Here is a 21,755-nt window from a genome sequence, read left to right as displayed (position 1 = left end):
TGTTCCCACAACTCCACGCTTCCTTTGCTTGGTGGGGATTCCATGGCTTTCTCTGGAAATTCCCTCCAGGCCAGAACCTTTCTGGCAATCTTGAAGTTCTCTTATGTTTCTAACTTCTCTTTCAAATTTTCTTATTTAACTTATTGCCTTTTTATTGACCATCTTCATTACGAAAGCTCCTTCTTTATAGCAAGACAAATATCAAGTCCTCTCAGCCATATCTTTTCAAGTTATTTCTTCCTAGCCTCAATTTTCCTAAATCCACTTGTTTAAATGACAAGGACAGTTAAAGGAGAAGAATGAGATGGAAAAGAGCAGAGGAAAGAGAAGAAGAGAAGGAGGGAGAAATAAAGAGGAAGAGAAAGAGAAAACAGAGAGAAACTGTGAATAGTTCAATGTAGTCACAGTGGTTATCATTGAGTGGAATGATTATAGGTCAGTTGTTTTATTCTATTCTTTATGTTTTTCATTATTTTATGAGCTATCTGTGATGAACATAATGCATTTTATTCCAATTTTTTTGTTCTGGTACTAGGAATTAAACTCAGAGCCCTCACTTTGAAATACATCCTTAGTCCATTTTTAATTTTGATGCAAGGTCTTGCTAAGGCATCACGTTGTCCAAGTTAGCCTTGAACTTGCCATCTTCCTGCCTCAGCCTCCAAGAGTTCTGGGATTATAAGCCTGTGCCCCTGGCCTGGCAACATCTGTTGTTTTAAAAGAGCATATCAAATATATAAAAACTTCACTTTCTCAGTCTTTGCATTGACACATAATAACCATAGCTCACACTTAAGTATGGTCCATGTGCAAGACACTAAATTTTGCATGTGGACTCCCCCATTAGATTTTTTAAACAGTGGTATTAAATAGTATTAGTTCCATTTCATAGATGAGGAAATTAAGCTTCAGGAAGTTTTAGCATCTTGCTCAAGATCACTGAGCTAGTGGGTGGCTGGTGTGGAACCTCCACATCTTCTGAAGTCATGTCTTCATTGGCTTTTCAGTTGAAGTGTGCTTCTACATATATTACCTCACTTGAAAGTCACATCAACTCTGACTAGTAAGTTGCTTGACTATTATTATTTTATAAATGCAGTAACTGAGGTATAAAGGTGTTAAGCTACCCCTCAAGAGTCCACACAAATAAAGAGAGTCAGGACTCAGGTGACTCCAGACCAAGGATGCCTCATCCTCAGAGCCTGGCCTGAGTTCCCTCCTGATATCACAGGGCTTCAGAGAGGCCCATGTGTTGGAGGAAGAAAAAATGGAAATGATGCCTGTGATGGTTATCCTTGGTTGTCAATTTAATTGGTTTCAGAGATTCCTAGATTAGTAGAGTAACTTCTGGATGTGTCTGGGTGGCTCATGGGGCAAAACTCTAGGGAATATATTGGACCTCTGGCCCCTGCCTCTGTCTCTGGTTCTTCCCCTCTTCTCTGCTTCCTGGTCAGCATAAGTTGAGTAACTTTTCTCTATAATTCCCTTCTGCCATGATGTTTCTGCCTTAAGGTAGCTCACCATGAACTGAACCCTCTGAAACCACAAGACAAAAATAAACCTCGACTCCTTTAAGTTGTGATGGTCAGATACTGTATTTTGTTCCAGTGATGCAAAGCTGATAAATACAGACCCTGGTGCTTACCTTGGAGAAAGTCCCCAGAAAACAAGTTGGCACTTTCATTCAGATCCCCCCGGGGCTTTTTTTTTAGTACAAGCAGGATGGGGTCTTCTGACAGAGCTTAAAGCTGTCCCCCTCTGGGCACCAACCAGATTTGGTCTAATGAAATGACTCTTGAGGGACTTCTTCACAGCCTCCAGGTGAAGGCTGGTTGTCACAGGAACCAACCACATGATCAGAGGATTAGAACTCCTAATTTCACCCTGATCTCCTGGAAAGAGAGAAGAGCTGAAGGTCGAGTTGCTCACCAATGGCCAATGAATTAATCAATCATGCCACCACAGTAAAGCCTCCATAAAAATCATCAAACTGAGATTCATAGAGCTTCCAGATTTTTTGGAGGCACCTAGAGGGTAGTGTGGCCTGAGAGGGCATGGAAGCTCTGCAACTCTTCCCATACACCTTCCCCTATGCATTTCTCTTATCTGGATGTTAACCTATATCATTTATCTTTTATTAATATAATGAACAAGTAAATATGTTTCCCTAAGTTTCTTGAGCCATCCTAGCAAATTAATCAAATACAAGGAAGGGGCTGTGGGAGAGTAGAGGAGGAGAAGAAAGAGAAAAAAAAGTGCAAACAACAGCTTCAAAAAGCTATTGATCTTCCCTGAGGTGGAGTCTCAATGCAGGAAGCTGCTAGGAGTTGAATTTATACTCCAAATTCATTCCTGGGGTTAGGGGCATAGCTCAGTGGCAGAAGAGTTGCTTAGCATACATGAAGCCTTGGGTTCAATCCCCAATATTACAAAACAAGAAAACACAAGAAAAAAATATAACCAAACAGACAAAATCAGAGTTTCCTGCCCATCTTTAGGCCTTTAGTGTCCTGGTCTACTTAGCTTGGCAGGTTTGTTTGGGCAATCTTTGCACACTTCCTTAAAGGCTATTTAAAACGTTGGTCCAAGTTTCAAATATAAAAAGATGACTGAGTGAATGTGATGAGGGGTGTGTGTGTGTATGTGTGTGTGTGTGTGTGTGTGTGTGTGTGTGTGTGTAGTACTGGGAATTGAACCCAGTACCTCCACACTGAGGTATATCCCTGGCCCTTCTTATTTATTCATTTTTTAAAATTTTGAGACAAGTTCTCTCTAAGTTCCTAAGTTGCCTAGGCTGAGCTCAAACTTGTCATCTCTGGCCTCAGCCTCCAAGAGTGATAGAGTTACATGTGTATAGTAGCTGAGGGTGGTGAGATTCAAAAGCCACTGCCCTTGCAGCTTCCACATGTCAGCAGTTATTGTCTTTCCAGGATATAAGAAAACCATTTGCTTACATTTGTCCTAACAGTTTGATTCACATATACGATGCAAAAAAATAATCAAATCAGTAATCAAGGAGACTAATAAACATATATATGAAATCCTCTTTTCCAGAAGACTATAATAAAGAAGAGGTTGAAGGCCATCAGCTGATAATGCTGACCTAACTACAATGGAGGGAGTCCCACAGTACATCTCAGGGGGTGAGGGAGCTTGTCACTGAACCACAACACTGTGAGAAGTTCCTCCTGCCCTAAAGCTTTCCAATGCATTAAAGAGACTGAGTGTGACAGCAAGACAGGAAGAATTGAAAATATGAAATGCCCTACATATAGCATGATGCTAAATGAGAGCCCTGTGGTCTGCCTTCCTTCAAAGACTACATTCCACTCCTGTATTTCTTCCGCTTTTGCCTTATTACCCAGAGAGTAGGAAAACGGTATTTCAGACATCATTCAATCCTAGAAACCATTTTTTAAGTTCATGGAATCTCGCTGAAGTTGAAATATGGACCTATATTTTGAATTGCTCACAACTCACTGATTAATTCAGGAGTGAAATGATCCATCATAATGTTATCAAACTCAGTGACCTAGGTTCTGTGTTAATCACCACATAGGCACTTATTGAGCACCTGCTCTATTCTGGGCAAGGTACAGGCGCTGTGATTTTCAAAAAAACGGGTACTGGACTTGGACTTTGTCTATCTGGTACTGACCATCTATCTGGAAAGATAGCACCCATGTAAACAAAATAAATTAAAGCAGGGAATTATATTTCCATACATCCAGAGATCCAACTTCATGCTTCATGTTTCAGGCATGGGCTGGATCTGGAGATATGAACGGTGTTACTAAGGTGCTTCTGCCCCACAGGGAGAAGCTTCCTCAGTATAAAGCTCCCACAGAAGGGCCAGGGATTTAGCTCAGTGGTGCCACCTCCTGCCTTGCAAGCTCAAGGTCCCGAGTTTGATCCCCAGTACCAAAAACATAAAAATAAAATAAATAAAGCTCCCACAGAGACATTAGAGCTAAGAAAAAAAAAATAAGCAAAGAGAAACTCTGGAAGATGCTGTCTAGGATCTGCTCTTCTGCAATATTATAATTCTGAAGAAAAGAAAAAGCCCCAAATGAATTCTTTCTGGTTTTCTATGCGTCACCTGCCCTCCCTCCCCATGGCGAATCACAGGGCAGGATGATGGTCCCTCTGATTGGTCAGTCTGAACCCTGGAACCACACCCAAGAGGGCAAAGTGAGCTACTGGAATGATAGCCCCACCAAAGTCCTATGGAGAGGTGTAGTGTGAGATTCACTAAAGAACAATCTGCTGCTGGATATGGGACACATACTTGTAATCCTAGTACTCTGGGAGGCTCAGGCAGGAGGATGGTGAATTTGAGCTCAGCCGGGGCAGGAGTGACATAGTGAGACCCTGTATCAAAATAGAAAAAGGGCTTGGGATGTAGCTCTGTGAAAAGTCCCTGAGTTCAATTTCCAGTACCACTTACACACACACACACACACACACACACACACACACACACACACACACACACACACACACAGACTCACAAATCTCCTGAGCAGACAAATACATAACATGATGTTATTGAGACTATAGTGACACTAAAAACTGGAGACTTCACTGTGGGCTGAAATAAACTAGGCAAAGGTAGAGTGTTTGTAAAAACAAACAAACAAACAAACAAACAAACAAAAAATCCTATGGCTACAAATTGCCAGTTTCAGCCCACCTTAAAATTGATATGCTGAAACCTAATCCACATTGTGGTAGTATTAAGAGATGAGCACTTAGAGAGATGATTAGGTCATCAAGGCAGAGCCTTTTGTGAATGAAATTAGTGCTCCTATGAGGAAGACCTCAGAAAGCCCCCTCATCCCTTCTAACATGTGAGGACACAACAAAACCTCAACTGTCCGTGAACCCCAAAGTGCGCCTTCACCAGACGCCATTTCTGCCAGAACTTTGATGTTGGATTTCTCAGCCTCCAGAACTGTGAGAAAGGTTTTTTTAATATGATACCCAGTCCAGGGTATTCTGTTACAGTATCCCAAACGAATTAAGGCAATGGGAAAATAAAATACAAGAATAAATTTCATTTTGGGCTTACTATTTGGCAGACATGTAGTAGACCTTTATCAAAACCCAAAGTTCAATACTTACAAGGGCCATGTGACCCATTCCTGCCTTATCTCCCACCTTCATCTCTTGCCATCTGTCCTTGTCCTCCATCAGTGAGTTTATTTCTATTTCTGTTATTTCTTACATTTACCTCAGGCCTTTTGTACTTGCTACACCTCCTTGCTTATCTCAATACTGAGTCTGTTCATTCTTCAATTTCCATAATAAACATTTCCTTAGGAAGACCTTTCTTCTCCCACCCTCTGTGAGGTAGGTTGCCCATCTCACTCACACAATGTTGAGGCTCTCCAGGGCAGGGAAAGTGGCTGAATTGATCATTATTATATCTATACTGCATTATTCTAGTGCACAGTAGAAATTTGATAAATATTTCATGGATGCAGTCAACAAATATTTACTGAGCACTCACTGTACTGAGCACTATAACAAATGTTTAAAAATGCATCAGTGACCAAAACAGCCAAGATTCTCTGCTCTTGAAAAAAGTTAAATATTTGTTAAATCAATAAATGAGTGCACTAAACAGAGACTCGGATATTGGGTGACAAAGTGGAAAGAAGCTGAGAGAGCATATTAGGTGGATGGAAATACACTGGTGAGGCCCCAGAAGGCAGGATGAGAATGAGATCCTTGCCTGGTGGTCCTATCATGAACCCCACTAGAGGCCTGGCTGAAGTTTGGTTTCCACAAAAAAAAAAAAAGTACAATTCAGTACCTCATGGCAACACTTGAATGCAGGGGAGCCTGGCCAGGGTGACGTGGCATGACTTCTACCCACCCCTTGGAGAACACAAAAATTGAACTAAGGACCCCTGTGAATAGCACTCTGGAAAAGTCAAGTGCCATCTGCCTGCTGAATTACACTTGACTTTTTGCTAAAATCAAGACAATTACAAGATTGTTCCTGATCCTCTTAAGTATGGCTTGATGGCCCTTCAACCAAATTAAATGTAGGATGGGCCTGAGATGAGAGAGGATGAAACAGGCTCCACTGGGTTCCCAGAAGTATCTCACTTCTTAAGAGGTAACGGCACAGCCAGTACTGACTGCACAGAATAAAACACTGGCTTGGTTCAATGGTTTGCCTGTTACTGTAGGAAACTATAATTCATGGTCACTTAGGTACTTAAAATATTAATTTTCAAAGTAATAGTAAACATCCAGTTAAAGTACCCTTGGACCATAGGCTCCCAACCCCAGTCCCTTCACCATGTTTCAGAAATAACTACTCTTATCAAATTGGCATATGCTCCCTCCAAACTTTTTCTATACATTTACATATATTTGTTATTTTGTTTTTATTTCCTTTCACATAAATGATTTCATATAGTACTTTCATTTCTATAGCTTTATTTTCTCCATAATATATCTTAGATGTCTTTCCATATTAATATACATAAATTTATGCTTGTTAACTTGTCTGTAGCATTAAAAATGTCATTACTTATTTAGCATTAAATGCTTAGTAATTCCATTATTAATAAACATTTAACTTGTTTCCAATTTTTCATTATCCCAAATAAGGCTGTGTTGAGCAGCCTGCTCATAGCTCCTACCTATAGAACTTGTGAGTGTTTTTCTAGGGTAGAGACCTACAAGTGGAATCCCTGGTTACAGGGCTTACATATTTATTTTAATATGTACTATCATACTTTCCTCCATAGTTCCCAGATTTACCCTCTCTCAGCAGTGCATGAGGATGCTTACCCTTCCTATTGGCGTCAATAGGGCCATCTTTTTCCTCCCAACTTACTTGATGTTTTCCCTTAAATCCCATTGGACCTCTTGTGGCTATCATGGCCACAGGTGTGCCCATGGAATGGCCCTGAAAAAGGCAGGCCAATGGCCATGTATGAAAGTCTTACACTGAGTAGTGTAATTACCCTTCAGTATTCCAAATTTTCTCCCCAGGATCCACAGCATGGTCCTAGCCTTTTCAGAAATGATGCTCCATGGAGGAAAGAGAGCACTGGAGAAAGAAAGGAAAATTATAACAGGAACCTAGGAAATGGTACCAACTTTGGGTACCTGCCAGGACCTTGACCACGGCTCTCAACACTATGCATCCTGATTTCTACCTCATGTAGCTGCTCTTAAGACTTAAAGTAAACAGCACTAAGATTCTGCAAAGCCTCTTAATGCCTAATGCAACCCAATCCCACGAAAAAGGGTTGAATAAATTTCTCTCCCTATGAAGGCATCAACAAAACAGCAAACAGAAACACACCTAAACAAGATATTTGCTCACAGAGCAGAGCTAAGCTACAGCTTCCCCAAAACATAACCCGACTCTACCATCAATGATAAGTAACCTGCTGATGGGTTTCTCACACCCCCATGGCTCTGAGGCCTTTCAACTGATGGGGACCCACCCCCAGGATGACCTTAGGACAGTGTTTTCAGCATTGACTGCAAAGTGTAATCACCTGGAAAGCTTCATAAAGTAAAGATGCCAGACTCCCACCCCTAGAAATCCAGATTTAATTGCTTTAAATGTGACTTGGACCTGCCAGGGATTTAGCTCAGTGGTTCCAGTGCCTGCCTCCCAAGCTCAAGGTCCTGAGTTCGATCCCTGGTACCAAAAAACCCAAACAACAACAACAACAACAAAAAACAACCACTGTCTTAAGTCAACTGCTATTGCAAAATCTGATGTCTTTAATTAGGAATGAGAGGCCCCTGAATGTGCATGTATTTTCATTTTTTAACTTCTTAATATAGAAAAAAACCTTAAAATAAAGGAAAGAAATAAGAGTCCTAATATAAGAAGACAACCTTGGAATTGAGAGGCTATACAATAAAGACAACATGAGACACAAAAGACTGTCTGTAGAACTTGAGCAATACAACATAAAAGGTGAAAGATGCCAGGCCAACTTTTTTCATTTCTCCCTTAATTAAAAAACAAACAACTATACATTGAACTTTTCTAGACATAAAAATATATGACAATTTTGAGGTAGGATTTAATATATAACTTTAATAATTATCAGTTAATTTCTTTTAGACTCAACAGAGATTAAAGTTTGGGGAGACCGAGGCTACTGTAAGCTTCAAAAGGAAGAGGGTTTACTGTATGTTCCTTGTGTTGAAGTATCCTTTTGGGAAGAGCTGTCCCACATGGGCTCAAATGTACTCCTGGCCACTAAATTAAGGAATGTTGCTTGGATAAGGGCCTGTAATTTCTCTCTGTGGGATATTCTGGGTTTATGACAACTCTCTTTCAGTCTCTTGACTCCCAAGTCTATCCTAGGGACTTTAGTCCCCCTACTCTCTGTTATTTGTTTTTCAGAGTGAGAAATATTCTGCCTCTGGCTGTGAAGTCTGATTACCTGTCTAGAGGTGGCTTTCTGCTCCCCTACTGGGGTCTCAAATATCTCTTCAGTTCTGATCTTTTATTTTTTCTTCCAAGTTCCAGGTTGTAAAGTTTAGAGGAAATCAATCTCTGTCTCTTTCTGTCACTTTGTTTCTCTTTCTCTCTCTCCCCCCTCCCTCTCTCATATATCAATAAAGCTTTCTGTGTGTATTAGTCTCTTTTCAGGTGCCAGGATACAATATTTGACACTGAACACCCATAACTCAAAGAAAGAGAGGTTTATTGTGCTCAAAATTTCCAGTGGGTTCTGTCCAAATTTGGCTGGCTCCAAGGTAGAAATGCATGGTGGAAGAACATGGAAGAAAGCTGCTCAGCCCATGCAGCCAAGAATTGGAGGTAGAAGAGAGAACTGGGGACAAGTATATACCCTCCATATCACATTCCCTCCAATCAGGCTCCACCTCCCAACAGCATATCCAGCTATTGGGTGAATCCACTGATGAGTATAGCATCCCCACTTTCCAATCACCTTCCAAACACAGAATTTAGAGGGATATTTGATATCTAAACCATAACATTCTGCCCCTCATTTCCAAAAGGCTCATGCAAAATGCATTTAGTCTATCTCTAAGAGTTGTTTAAGTCTTCAACAGTTCCAGTATTGATAAAAATTCCAAATCCAAAATCTCCTCTGGAAATATAAACAAATTCTTAACAGAGTCCCTGCAAAATAAATGCATACATACATACATACATACATACATACATACATGCTTCCAACGTACAATGGCACAGAGCAAACATTCTCATTCAGAAAAGGAGGAGTAGAGGGATAGAAAGGAATCAGACTAAAGTAAGACAAAAACCCAGCAGTGCAAACATAAAATCTTGTGTTTCCATGTCCAGCACCTGGGTGGTGATGATAGTGAGATTTGAGCTCCAAAGGGCTTGGGCAACCCCATCCCTATGTCTTTACTATTTGCAGCTCATATGGCCTTTCTCTTGAGGTGGCTCTGCTCATTTCCTTGCAGCTCTCCTCAACAGAAGATCCATGTTCCTGACAGCTACAGCTTCCTGGGGTCTCTACTGTATTTTGGGGTTCGTGCTCACAGCTTCATTCACAGCCTTCTTAAGGGCACACTGGCTGACTTCTCAGGCTTTCCTCTGAAATCTTGGTGGAAGACTTTATGATTCCTAGCTCTTGCATTTTGCATGCCTGTAAAACTGGCACCATGTGGATTATACCAATGTCTGCCACCTACTCAAGCAGTGGCCAGGTTCCATCGGATCATGGCTGCAGAGGCCCTTGAGTGCCTGGATGACTGAGCAGTGTAAACTGAATCCCAGAGAATCAATTCCCTAAGTGGCCCTTCTTAAGCAATCTCAAGGACTCTTTTCTCAAATGACAGGTTTACAGTTTTACAACTTTGAGCCTGGAAGAGTAGAGTCTTGTAGATTTCAGAGATGGTTTAAAGCCATCTTTCTTATTGTCCTGCAGTAAAATACTTCACTTTTTTAAAATGTTAATATTTTCAACAGCTATACTCTTCTTTGCCCTAACTTTACAGGTGTTTCCTTCTGATGAAGCTGCAAAGTTTTCATATGTGCTTTTTGATTCTTATTCTCACTGTAGATCTGGCTAAAAGCAGCCAGCAGTAGCCATCCAACAGCCTGCATGTTGGGCTGCTTTGAAATCTCTACTGTCAGATTAATTAGTCCACCACTCTTAATCTCAATCTCCAGCAGTCTCAGGACATGGGCAAAATAATGACAAATATTCTGCTGGGTGTAACATATGTGGCCTCTTGCCCAATGTCAAAGGAGTCTTTATTCCCAGCTGAAACCTCCTGAGCCTGGACTTATACCATGTGTATTTCTATCAGCCTTCTGATCTGAGATCTGACCAGAATTTCCCATCAAGCTTGTGTTGCAGTATTCTAGGGCTTCTCTACCTGGTATATTCAAGCCTTCCCAAACTCCTTCCACAATTTAATTCCCAAGGCTTTTAAATGACATGGCCAAGTACAATCACAGCAATGACTCCACTTTTCCGGTACCAAAATCTTTGTTAGTCACTTTCCCATCACTAAGACTCAATACCCAACAACCACAAGTTAAAGGAGAAGAGATATATTTGGATCACAGTTACCCATGGTTTCAGTCCAAAGTTCCCTGTCTCTCAAGCAAAAATCCATGTTAGAAGGTCATGGTAGAGGAAAGCTGTTTATTGTATGGCAGTCAGGAAGCAGCAAGAGAAGGGAGGAGCTAAGGACAAGAAGACATCTTTCCAGATCAAGCTCTCAATGCCCCACATCTAACCAGGCCCCATCACCTTGTAGCACACTTGGCCACTGACTTCACTAATGGATGAATCCGTGGATGAGTATAGCACTCCCATACAATCAGCTTCCAAACACATGAGACATTGGGTAATACTTTTTTATGTATATCCTTTTATTGGTACATTTTAGGTGTACAACATAATGACATTCATCATTGGAGATATGCACCTTTACATACTCTCTTGGTTCTTATTTTTTCGCTCTTCCCCTACCCTCCCTTCGACCCATCCATTCCTCCCTATTTACAAAGACTTTGTTTCCATTTTTTCATTTTCTCATATTAATTCCATTCCCCTCTTTCCTTTCGCCTACCCCTCCCACTTCCCCCTCCCCTTTGCCCCTTTTCTTTCTATTTCACATTCTCTATTATACCTTTAGTCCTTATTTACACTTTCAGTTTCTCACACTAGAGAAACTATTTGGTATTTACACATGTGTCGTGTTTATTTCACTTAAGAGTATGGCCTCAATGTGCATCCATTTAGCAATAAATGTCTCTAATTTCTCGTTTTTGATGGCTAAGTAGTGCTCCATTAAAAAAAAACAAACAAACATATTTTGTTGATCCAGTCTCCAGTTGATGGGCATTTGGGCTGTTTCCAAGTTTTAGCTATTACAAACTGTGCTGCTATGAACATGGGTGCACATGTATCACTGTGGTATGATAATATTAATTCTTTGGGGAAGATACTCAGCAGGTCAATAGCTGGGTCAAATGGGACTTCCAGTCCTAGTTCTTTGAGGTATCTCCATACTGATTTCCACAGTGGTTGCACCAGTCTACACTCCCACCAGCAGTGGAGCAGGGTGCCTCTTTCCCCACAGCCCTGCCAGCCTCTGTTATTAGTTGATTTCATGATAGCAGCCAATCTTTCTGGAGTGAGGTGGAATCTCAGCATTGTTTTCATTTGCATCTCTCAAATGACTAGTGATGTTGAACATTTTTTCATATGTTTATTTGCCATGTCTACTTCTTTGTGTGAGAAATGTCTGTTCATTTCAGATTCCCATTTTTGGATTGGGTCTTTAAATTTGGGAGGTCTGATTTTTTTAAGTTTTTATAGATTTGAGATAGTAGACCTTTGCCTGAGGGACCGCTGATGAAAATTTTTTCCCACATTGTGTGTTGTCTCTTCACACTGCTGGTGGTTTCTCTTGCTGTGCAGAAGCTTTTCAGTAAAAAGAGATCCCACTTGTTGATTATTTGTGCTAGTTCACAGGCAACTGAGGTTTTGTTCATAAAGTCTTTTCCTACCTCACTACTTTCTTAAAGAGTTCTACCTAACCTCTGTTCCAGCCGGTTCAGTGTTTCTGTTTTTATATTTAGATCTTTAATCCATTTCAATTTTAGATTAGCGCATGGTGAGAGATATAGGTCTAGTTTTAGTCTTTAGACAAGTTGAAGCCCAATTTTTCCAGCACCATTTATTGAAGAGGCTATCTTTCCTCCAGTGAGGGTGTTTGGCTCCTTTGTCAAAGATGAGGTGGCTGAGTGTGTCTGGAGTTGTTTTGTCATCTTCTAATCTGTTCCACTGGTCTTCAGGTCTATTTCTTGGCCAGTATCATGCAGTTTTTGTCACAGTAACTTTGTAGTATAGTTTCAAGTTGGGGGCTGTAATACACCCTGCCATGTCTCTGTTACCTAGAATTGCTTTTGCTATTCTGGGTCTCTTCTTTTTCCAAATGAATTTTTGGATTGTTTTCTCAAGGTCTGTGAAGTATGCTGCTGGGATTTCAATTGGGATTGCATTGAATCTATATAGTAGTTTTGAAAGTATGGCCATTTTCACTATGTTGATCCTTCCTACTCAGGAGCAAGGGATGTCCTTCCATTTTCTGATATCATCTTCAATCTCTCTTTTCAAAGTGCTATAGTTTTCAGAGGAGAGGTCTTTGATTTCTTTTGTTAGGTTGATTCCTAGGTATTTCAGTTTTTTGGATGCTATTGTGAAAGGAATTGTTTGCCCTATTTCTGTCTCAGTGAGTCTGTTGTTCGTGTAGAGGAAAGCTATTGATTTTTGTGTGTTGACCTTGTATCTGGCTACTTGACTGAATTTGGTTATTAAGTCTAGAAGACTTTTGGTGGAATTCTTGGGGTCTTCTATATAGAGTATCATGTCATCTGCAAATAGTGACAATTTGACTTTTTCATTTCCTATCTTTATTCCTTTTATTTTGTTCTCTTGTCTAATTGCCATGGCTAATGTTTCCAAAACTATATTGAACAGGAGTGGTGATAGTGTACATCCTTGTCTTGTTCTTGATTTTAGTGTGAAGGATTTCAGTTTTTGACCATTTAGTAAGATAATGGCTGTTGTTTTTTCATAGATGGCTTTTATCAGATTGAGGTATAGACCGCCTATTCTGATTTTTTGTAGGGTTTTTATCATAAATGCATGTTGGATTTTGTCAAATGTTTTTTCTGCATCTATTGAGATGATCATATAGTTTTTGTCCCTGGATCTATTGATATAGTGATATTGATATAGTATTACATTGATTGATTTGCATATGTTGAACCATCCCTGCATCCCTGGGATGAATCCCACTTCGTCAGGGTGTATGATCTTCTTAAGGATCTTCTGCATTCTGTTTGCCAGTATCTTATTAAGGATTTTTGCATCTATGTTCATTAGTGAGATTGGCCTATAGTTCTATTTTTCGTTTGGGTCTTTCTCTGCTTTGAGGTTCAAGGTGATGTTTGCTTCCAGGAATGATTTGGGGAGTATTGCTTCCCTTTCAATTTTGTTGAAGAGTTTAAATCGTAGTGGCAGTAGTTCCTCTCTAAATGTCTTCTAGTATTCAGCAATGAAGCCATCAGGACCTGGGCTTTTCTTTGTTGGTAAGTTTTTAATTATGTTTTCAATTTCATTGATTGATATTGGGTTGTTTAGAATTTTTAGGTCTTCTTCATTCAACTTTGGTAATTCATACATGTCTAGGAATCTGTCCATTTCTTCTGTGTTTTCCATCTTATTGGCATATAGGTTCTGGAAGAAGGTATTGATGATCCTCTGGATTTCTGCTGGGTCTGTTGTAATTTCATCCTTTTCATTCGTAATTGCATGGATTTGGGCCTTTTCTTTCCTTTTTCTGATAAGGTTGGCTAAGGGTTTTTCAATTTTGTCTATTCTTTTGAAGAACCAACTCTTGGCTTCATTGATTTTTTGTATTGTTTTCTTAGTCTCCATTGCATTGATTTCTGCCCTGATCTTTATAAGTTCCTCCCTTCTATGAGCTCTGGGTTTGTCCTGGTCTTCTCTTTCTAGAAGCTTCAGGTTCAGCATCAGGTTGTTTAATTGGGCAAGCTCTGTTTTCCTAATATGATTATTCACTGCTATGAATTTCCCTCGTAAGACTGCTTTCATTGTGTCCCAAAGATTCTGATATGTTGTATTGTCATTGTCATTTAATTGAAGGAGCTGTCTGATTTCTTCTTTAATTTCCTCTGTGACCCATTGGTTATTCAGAAGTGTGTTGTTCATTTTCCACGTGTTTACGAAGTTTTTGCAGTTTCTTTTGCTGTTGATCTCCAATTTCATCACACCATGGTCTTATAATATACAGGGGATAACTTCAATTCCTTTGCACTTACCTAAATATGTTCTCTGAGCGAGTATGTGGTCTATTTTGAAGAATGACACATGTGCAGCTGAAAAGAATGTGTATTCTGATTTTTTGGGGTGGAACACTCTGTAAATATCTGTTAGGTTCATATCTTCAATAGTTTGATTTAGTTCTAGTATTTCTTTGCTTGTTTTTTGTCTAGTTGATCTATCTATTTGTGACAATGGGGTACTGAGGTCCCCCACTACTATTGTATTAGTGCTTATGTGTTTTTTCATGTCCATTAGTATTTGTTTTATATAGTTGGGTGCACTAGTGCTTGGTGCATAGATATTTATGATTGTCATCTCTTCCTCTTGGATTGTTCCCTTTACAAGGATATAGTGTCCTTCTTCATCTCTCTTAATCAGTGTGGGTTTGAAATCCACTTGGTCTGCAAAGAGGATAGCTACTCCTGCTTCTTTTCAGGTTCCCATCTCATGGACTATTGTTTTCCACCCTTTAACTTTTGGTCTATGAGTTTCCTTTTGAATTGTGTTTCTTGTATGCAACATATTGTTGGATCTTGCTTTTTGACCCATTCTGCCAGTCTATTTCTTTTGATTGGTGAGTTGAGACCATTAGCATTGATGGTTATAACTGACATGTATTGAGTTATCATTGTCATGACTTTTTCTTTTTGTTTGATCCTCCCCCTTTGCTTTTAATTTCTTGTTGTGTCCAGTGGATTCATTCTGCTGGGCTTCCTAGGTTGTGATCCTCATTGTCTTTTCCTAGGATTTTGTCTAAAATTTTTTTGAGTGCTGGTTTGGTATTCATGAAGTTCCTAAGGTGCTTTTTGTCATGAAAGTATCTTATTTCTCCATCCATTTTGAAAGATAGTTTTGTAGGGTACATCAATTTGGGTTGGAGGCTGTTTTCCTTTAGGGCTTGTAACACATCACTCCAAGCTCTTCTTGCCTTGAGGGTTTGCACTGAGAAGTCCGCTGTGATTCTCTCATGGGCTTTTGTTTGTATGTGATTTGTTTCTTTTCTCTACTTGTAGAATTTTGTTCTTCTGTTGGGTTTCTGGAATCTTAACAATTATATGCCTATGTGTAGAATTTTTTTGGTCAAAGCTAGTTGGAGTCCTATATGCCTCACTTATCTGTATGTCAAATTCTTTTCCCGTTTGGGAAGTTTTCTGCCATCACTTCTGTAAACAGTTTTTTTATGTCATCTGCACTCTCTCCTGTTTCTTCATTGACTCCAATCAGTTACGTTATTTTTCTTTGCATTGTCTAGCAGCTGCTGGATTGATTTTGCATGTTCCCTTACAATTTTAAAGCAATTTTCCTTTTTCTGGTCACTAATTGCAATCTTATCTTCTATATCTGAAATTCTGTCTTTACATTGGCTCATTCTGCTGCCTAGACTTTCAATGGAGTTTTTAATCTCCTGGAAATCTGTTTGCATCTGTTTTATGGATTCAATTTGTTTCCTATGTTGGCATTCCATCATGTTCCTCAGCTCCTCTATTTTTTTATCTGTATCTTCTCTAGATTTATTTATCATGTCTTGCACTATGGGCATGATCTGTGCTGTTATGTGAGAAATTATTTCTGATTTCATTTTTTCCAGATCCTCTTTTGTTGCTAGTTCAGGGAGTCCAGGTGGTTGAGTATCAGAGTGTTCCATCTCGTTTCCCTTTGGGGTTCCTGCAGGTGATCTGGAAGTCTGGTTCTGTGGCTTGTTTACCTGTTTCTCATTTTGATGCATGTGGGGGGGGGGTTAGGGTGAGTCTGTGTTCCTGGTGCCTGTGCTCACCTCCTCTGGGCTCGGAGCCATGGCACCCCTACCTGGAAGCTTCCTGCTGCCTGGGAGCTGCGGTGCACTGATCTGGAAGTCTGGTTCTGTGGCTTGTTTACCTGTTTCTTATTTTGATGCATGGGGGGGGTTAGGGTGAGTCTGTGTTCCTGGTGCCTGTGCTCACCTCCTCTGGGCTCGGAGCCATGGCACCCCTACCTGGAAGCTTCCTGCTGCCTGGGAGCTGCGGTGCACTGATCTGGAGGTCTCCTCTGTGCTTGGAGCCATGGCACACCTACACAGAAGGTTCCTCTACACTGGGAGCCACAGCATGCCTACTTGGAAGCCTCCTGCTGCCTGGGAGCCATGGTGTGCTGATCTGGAGGTCTCCTCTTTGGGTAATATTTTAAATGGAAGCCGTAACACTGCAAAATCCATTCTTCTACTCTGAATCCACTATTGTAACAAAGCCAGCTGACCTCTGAAAAGATGGAGACTATCACTTCGCAAATTTTCCAATCTATCCATACAAACTGCTGTTTTGAACATCCAAAAAACTAGGTTCTTCGAGTATTGTTCCCATTCCCTTCAGAATCCCAATATCCCTCACTTTCTAGATCCTGACCATCAGAACAAAGGTGCCAGATAAATAATCTATCTAGCTGAATTCTTGCCTCCCACTCTCTGGAAGCTCAGGAGTCAAACGGGCTCAGATAAGTGGCTAGCTTTTGCTGAACTCACGATCCAAATTCTCATTTTCTGTACCTGGGAGCTGAAAAGTCTTGGGTGGCAAATGACACTGTATCTTTCATAATTTCTGCCATAGCAAAAAGCCTATCAACATAACTTATAATATCTTTCTCACAGCAGTTCAGTAGGGGCCAAATTCCTTCACAGCATTTCCCAAAGAGAATTCTGGGCAAAGTCATCACAAATCCCTCAGCTCCCAGAGTCACACATTATGGTCAGGTACATTTGGAAATGGTGCAAGTATGAACCTTCTGATGGACTAATTGGGCACACTAATATCACTGGGTTTTAAAGACTTACTAGGGTTTTATTTCTCCTGCAAGACTTTCCTGAGCTAAATATATTTGACCACATACCCTTTATTCACATGCCATAGAACTTGTGTCCTTCACAATATACTATTAGAAATGCAGGTTTGGGGCACTAGTGCAGGTTTGTAGCGTTTCACTAACACTTTATCCTAAGACATAAGCCTGTGATCACCACTGTAAGTCACCTTGGTGCAAAAAAGAAGAAAATGTACCCCTTCCTCAAGACATATTTTCCTTCATGTTGAAAAAAAAATTGTAATAATGCAGATTTTATTAGGATAAGCTTTCTCTCTGAAGTGAGATGGAGCTTTGCTGTCACCTAGTGGAAATTTTCTGAAATATAATGGTTTATAGTTTATAATGTGAATGGGAACATTCTTGAGTGCCTAGAGTAGTAGCCCTATAAAGAACCCCACATCTTCCAGCCTCCCTCCTCCCCAGACAACTCCAATCACCAGGTCTGTGGAGGTCGAAGTTAGCAAATTTTCAAGATGCTCCCTAGGGGATTCTAAAGTATGGCTCTAGTTAAGAAGAAACTTATCAGTGACATTTTGCACACAACCAGGACATTAAAGAAACAGGTGGATGTGGGAGCTGTTCCTAGGCTTTCAGGTATTAGATGGCAGTGATAGTGTGAGCATCCAGAATCTTTTGTCTTGAAGAGAAAAAATATTTTTTAAAAATAGGATTTTGTTTTAGTTTAGACAAAAATAGAGCAGGAAGTTAGGTTTAGGGGTCCTATTGCTAAGCTCTGAGATAACATTAAAAAGAAAGTATTCAGACTCACATTTGTACTGATTGCACTGGAGACAGAGACATAGGGAAACAATGACTCATTACCTATGTGGCACTTTCCTACTTTGTATTGTGACCTCATGCTCTTGATAAAATGGTCCACTGAGGAGAGTCTCTAGTTATAGACCTGATATTTGGGGTAAATAACAGTCTCTTTAGGTCTCTGTGGCCTCTTCTGGAAAATGGAAACGGTAGTTCTTGCTCTATTCACCTCAAAGAAGTACTTTGAGGATAAATACATTACTGAAGGTAAAAGTGCATAGTAACCTCTAAAATGCTATAAATGTGAGAGCTGATTTTGATTGCTCCAAGATGCAAATCAGTCCAGGCTGATTGAAGATGACAAGGTCACCTTGGCATATGACCAAGGTACAAACCTCTCCTTCCTTGTCAACAAGTTGATTTAGTGAGCTTTGTTTCTTGAGATTCTGTGGAGAGAAAGATCCTTTTTTCCTCTACTGCCAGAGTCATTTGTCTATAACATAAATCTCCCCATGTTTCCCTGCCTCCTGCTCCCCTGTCAGGTCTCAGCTGAAAATGTCAGCTCCATGGAGGGTTTTCCCTGGCCCTCCTCTACCTACAGCTAAAGATTCCCTGCTTGGGCCTGGAGAGTTTTGAAAGAAATGAAGGAATTCAGGAAGGAGTAAAAACAAAGAAGGAAGGAAAGAGGGGAGGGAAAGACAGAGAAAGGAAAGAAGCCAATATTTTTAAATAGAGAGGTGTCACATGAAGCTTAAAATTTCTACCTGAACTATAAAAGCCCTTTTCTTACATCTTCTCTTTGATGGTCTATGAAGAAAAAAATCTTTTCTCTCATTTGGGGAAGGCACCAAAATCTCATACTGAAAGTTCCAAAGGAAAATAAATACAACCAAAAAGTGCTCAGTATTCTATTTCTGTCTCTGTCTCTTGAGTGTGTGTGTGTGTGTCTCCCACCTCCATTATCTGTCCCAACAAAAAAGTCTGCACCCCCCCAGAGATAGACACTGCGGAATTATGTGACAGAGACTCAGCTCTGCACTCTACCAGCACCCTCCTAAGAAATCTCGCCAAGTTTCAACAGTTGAAGCTACAACTTCTGCTGACGAGGGTCATCCTGGAAGCTAATCTGCATAAGGTTTTTGCCCTTGCTCACTCAAGAAAACTGCTAAGACAAATGATGGTGTCAAAAGCAAGCTCATTAAATTTTTGCACTGCTCTGTGCCATGACCCTCACTTCCTCAGGCACTCATACTGCTCAGAGACTTTGACTTTCTTTCTGAGAGGCTCAGTCCTCACACTCTGGGAACACCCCACTAGACACAAAGGAAAAGGGTGTCAGTTTACCAACAGCAATGGAACAACATTTGTCCTCAGAAGTCTACCTCCTGATACACAGCTGTACTGGGCTGGGTTTCCCTGAATCCAGAGACAAGGAATTCAGAGCAAGAATCACCTAGGAGATGAGTCCAGCAACTACTAGAAGGGAGTGTGGAAGTAAGACAGAGACGGGAAGGCAGCCAGTAGAGAGTACCCCCAAGCATTGACCACTGTGGTACATGAATTCAAAGCCTCTGGAAAACCACGGGAGACTGTGAAACATGCTTCAGGGTCATCTTCTCCACCCTCTGGAGGTAGGAAAATGCAGATATTTATCCTTTAAACTCATCTTCATCAGCTAAGGCTGCTCTAGGGCCATTTGCTTCCAGCACTTCTGGCCTGTCCCAGTCTTTTGATCCCTCCACAGACACAGTAGGTGCCAGCAGAATGACATAAGGGCTTAAAAATAGGCACTGCTGGTGTGGTAGTCAGCTTTCTGTCTCTATGACAAAATATCTAAGAAAATCAACTTAAATGAGGAAAGATTTATTTTGGCTCATGCTTTCAAAGGTTTCAATCAATGGTCACTTTGCTTTTGAACCTATGGTGAGGCAGTACTATGGTGATAGGGCATGGTGGAGAAAATTTTCTCACCTCATGATGACCAGGAGAGAGACTAGGAGAGGGAGAGTATGTGTGCTGGGAAGGTATGAGATACAGTACCCAAGAGCATGCTCCTAAAGACCCAATCCTTTCAACTAGGTCCTAACCCTTATGTTTCCATCAGTCCCAATAGCCCTTCAACTTATGAACCAACCCATCACTGGATTAATCTATTGAAGAAGTGAGCACCCTCATGATTCATTCTCTTCCAAAAAGGCCCACCTCTGAATATTGCTGCATTAGGGACAACTAAGCCTGTGAAGCATGAGCTTTTGGGGGACATTCCAGACACAAACCATAATAATATTCAGCAAGTGCTACACCTGTTTCCTCCCATCCCTCTACCTCAGGGGACAGAACATCACTCCTACACTCAGGGAGATAGTTGTGGTTAGAAGAATATGACAAATATCATGTCATGGAAATTAAGTACATCTAGAACAGTTTGATGCCTGGTACAGTTATTACCTTTATTCTGATAAAAAATGAAGCCAATTCCCTCTCTGTATTTTACAGACCACCAAAGAAAAGCCTGACTATGTGAATTTCCCCCACTCAACCCCCAAAGAACTTCAGACTGGAGTTTCTTCAAGAAGACATGTTAAAAATGGGAGAAATGGGCCTGGAACTCTAAGACAGCTGTTCTTATCTTTATCGGGGTCCACTTGAGATCTGATATGTTGAAATACCGTGGTTTCTAAGGCAAATAGCTCCTCCTCCAAAACCTTCCCAGAATACCCATCCACTTGGTTCTTCTTTTGTGGCAGGAAGCCCAGGCCTTATGGTGGGGTTAATTTTGATCATTTATCATTCGAACATCCTTCATTCATGTGCTAATTTTTACATCTCACTGTCACTTCAAAGAAGTTCTCCAGATGTTCTCAATAAGTATGTGATATTTTCTTTACAAAGATGATGCTCAGTCCTGTCAGTTTCTAGAAGGTTTCACTTTATATCAAAATTCTAGCCTTTGCACAATTCTCCACCTTTTCCTGGCCACTGACATCTCATCAAGAGTTACTCACTCAACTTTCATCAGAGTGAAAGAACAGTCCTGAAGATGCCACAAAAAAAGGCTCTCGATTACAGACCCCAGCCACCAGAGCCCAATTCCAGTTTCCTGCCTTCAATTCCATTAAGCAGCCATATTTCACAATTGCTGTGCCTGTGGTTAATGAAGTGCTAGGGCTAGAGGGCTGGGAAGGCTCTATCTGAGAAACTGCTGGCAAGAAACTCTAGCAAAAGTGAAACAAATAGAAAAGCAAAGGAATGATTGTAATGCAACACAATATATGTGTGAATAACAACTTACGCTGGGAGGAATCAGTAAGACTGGGTTATCACCTAGATGCGGAGGGGGAGGGAGGACACCCCACCACCACCACATCTCTGGCTTGGATGAAGAATAGAGTGGTGGAGCAACAGTGGAAGTAAGGAATAAAGGGCATGGAGCCTACTGGATAGAATGGTGTGGGAAGGTGGCAGGAAAACAAAAGCTCAATAGATCTGTTCATTCTTTCATTCAGCTGATGTCCTCCTTGTGCTGGATCCTATGCTTGGAATACAACAGGAAGCCACACACACTATTGGTCTTGATAGAGTTAACATTCTATTGGGAGGGAACAGAAAATAAACAGGGATACGAACAAATAAATAAGATGTTTTCACGGAGCATCAGGTTTCTTGGTTTGGCAGAGTTGGAAAAAATATAGACACAATAATGTAAGGCAGGAAGGAGTTCTCAGACCTCGTTTTATATTAGGAACTCTTGGGAAGGCTTTGAGAAGATACACTCATCCCTACTGATTTTGTTAGATACAACAC

This window comes from Heterocephalus glaber, unplaced genomic scaffold (genome assembly GCF_053883595.1).
Source record: "Heterocephalus glaber isolate CG9 unplaced genomic scaffold, H.glaber_assembly_v1.0 deba00001561, whole genome shotgun sequence".
Classification (NCBI taxonomy): Eukaryota; Metazoa; Chordata; class Mammalia; order Rodentia; family Bathyergidae; genus Heterocephalus; species Heterocephalus glaber.
The sequence above is the reverse complement of the archived record's forward strand: the minus strand, read 5'-3'. Positions refer to the sequence as shown.